Here is a 2,736-nt window from a genome sequence, read left to right as displayed (position 1 = left end):
TGTATATGTACCACTGCTTTCTTATCCATTCATCTGCTGATGGACATCTAGGTTGCTTCCATGTCCTGGCTATTATAAACAGTGCTGCGATGAACATTGGGGTACACGTGTCTCTTTCTCTTCTGGTTTCCTCAGTGTGTATGCCCAGCAGTGGGATTGCTGGGTCATAAGGGAGATCTATTTCCAGTTTTTGAAGGAATCTCCACACTGTTCTCCATAGTGGCTGTACTAGATTGCATTCCCACCAACAGTGTAAGACGGTTCCCTTTTTGATGCAAGCTGTCTAGACCTATTGTGGGAAGTTCCAGTCTAGATAGTTGCTCAGCCAAAATGACATGAGTTTCAAATTAATCCATGTGTTTTAAATATAGGAGCAAAGGGAAGAATGGTCTAGAAGTAGAATAAAACCGATAGCTCAAATCCCGCTTTCTGAAGAAGTGAGGGTGGGATTATTTTCTCATAAGGGAGATGTGGTTGAAATGTTGTCTTCAAGAGAGGGTCTCAATTCAGTTAAAACTAGGAGGTATAGAAAATGTTAAGCAAATTATTTGAGGATATAGGTGAATTATTAATTATGGGATAGGAGATCACAATGGTAGCTTGGAAGGTTTTAGGAAGGATAAGGGCAGGCATGTGGGAAAGGAAAGGGATTCCACTATGGGAATAACAGCATGGAAAATGTAGATGATAAAAATGCATTTACGTTTTGGGAGATGAGTGAGGAAATAGTGATCAGAGGCACTGTGGACTTAGCTTTGTACTGTCTTTTTTGCTGATATGATTTTTTTTCACTCTAATCACAAATTTGTATGGAATATATACTGAGACCCAGGCACTGTTATAAAACCACAAAAAAGTCAGAAAATATTGATTCCTTCATAGATAGTCTAGATAATCAATATTTCCTTGTAAAAGTGACTAATTCAGGAAAAGGCAGGCTATATTATGGATTCAGGCATTCTATTCCTTTGAAATTTAGTGTCATATTCTGGCACGTGTGTTGTAGATGGTGGTAGATTGAACCTTCTGATGGTTGCATGGTAAGTTTTGTTTATATATTGTCCTGTAATCCACCCGAAGCCCTGAACATAGGACCTGCTAGAAGGCAGGAATATATGTTCACCAGTATAAAAACCATAATCAGTAGTATGTTCATATATGTACCTGTGTATGTTTGCATGTGTGCCTTTTTTAGTGTGTAGCCATAGAAACTCAGATATACGTGAAAAAAGTAGCACTTAAAACGTGGCTATTATAAAAGTTATAAATCTTGCCCCTTTTCAGGTGAATAGAAGGAGAATTCAGTAAGAACAGCATTTGAAAGAGCAAATAAGAACAATAAAAGCAAAAGTCACTAGTCATCAGAGAAATATTTGAGAGTATAGACTCCACAGTTTTTTAACAATCGGGCTTAAATTTACCTTTTGGATTCTTTTCTCTCTCTACCAAGATAGCCTATACTTTAACAACAATATTATTATTCTGCAAAAACATTCAAATACCTATTTCATCTGCCTTTGAATGTTACTGGATTTTTGTATCTGTTTATTTATTGTTTATACTTAAAACCCGATTCAGCTGTGAAAATGTCTTATGCCCTCCTCAATGCATTTTATTCTTTTATTAAGGACACTACGTAGAAAATTTTATCAAAATTCACGTTTCTGTGATACTATATTGAGGATGGAATCATCTGACTCATACTGTGTGGTCAGTGCTGAAATATTTCAGCCTCTTGATAAAGCTTGAATTGAACTATAAGGAAAATGCTTAAAGAATGGCACTTGATTTATAGACTAGGAATGATGAGTGAGGACGTTTTCTTTTACTTTTCATCCATTTTTAACTAAATTGAAATATAGTCAATTTACACTGTTGTGTTAGTTTCAGGTATACAGCCAAGTGATTCAAATATATATATATGTGTGTATATATATATATATGTATACATATGTATATATGTATGCTGCTGCTGCTGCTAAGTCGCTTCAGTCGTGTCCGACTCTGTGCGACCCCATAGATGGCAGCCCACCAGGCTTCCCCGTCCCTGGGATTCCCCAGGCAAGAACACTGGAGAGGGTTGCCATTTCCTTCTCCAATGCATGAAAGTGAAAAGTGAAAGTGAAATCGCTCAGTCGTGTCCGACTCTTAGCGACCCTATGGACTACAGCCTACCAGGCTCCTCCATACTTGGGATTTTCCAGGCAAGAGTACTGGAGTGGGGTGCCATTGCCTTCTCCGTATATATGTATACATATATACAAAATAACCTCTTTTCCATTAGAGGTTATAGGCTGTTATAAGATATTGAATATAGTTGCCTGTGCTTTACAGTAGGTCTTTGTTTATCTATTATATATATATTAGTGTATATATATTAATCCCAAACTCTTATTTTAGCTCCCCGCATCCCCTTTGGTAAGCATAAGTTTGTTTTCTATGTCTGTGAGCATATTTCTGTTTTGTAAAAAAGTGTGTTTGTATCATTTTTTTAGATTCCACATATAAGTGATATCATATAACATTTATCTTTGTCTGACTTATTTTACTTAGTATTATAATGTCTAAGTCATTCATGTTGCTGCAAATGGCATTATTCATTTGTTTTTACTCATTTTTTTATGGCTGAGTAATAACCTATGGACTGCAAGATGAAACCAGTCAATCCTAAAGGAAATCAGTCCTGAATATTCATTGGAAGGACTGATGCTGAAGTTGAAACTTCAATACTTTGGC

At 36.4% G+C, this 2,736-nt stretch overlaps 1 protein-coding gene across 1 annotated transcript in view; it reads right to left on the bottom strand.

The window, feature by feature from the left end:
- LOC104984048 (olfactory receptor 2W1-like) overlaps positions 1–2,736 on the bottom strand; it is a 6,338-nt gene that overhangs the window by 1,547 nt on the left and 2,055 nt on the right. The gene's annotated exons all lie outside the window — the stretch shown is intronic.

The sequence above is a fragment of the Bison bison genome, unplaced genomic scaffold, assembly GCF_000754665.1.
Source record: "Bison bison bison isolate TAMUID 2011002044 unplaced genomic scaffold, Bison_UMD1.0 scf7180017863822, whole genome shotgun sequence".
NCBI classification, from domain to species: Eukaryota; Metazoa; Chordata; class Mammalia; order Artiodactyla; family Bovidae; genus Bison; species Bison bison.
The sequence above is the reverse complement of the archived record's forward strand: the minus strand, read 5'-3'. Positions and strand labels throughout refer to the sequence as shown.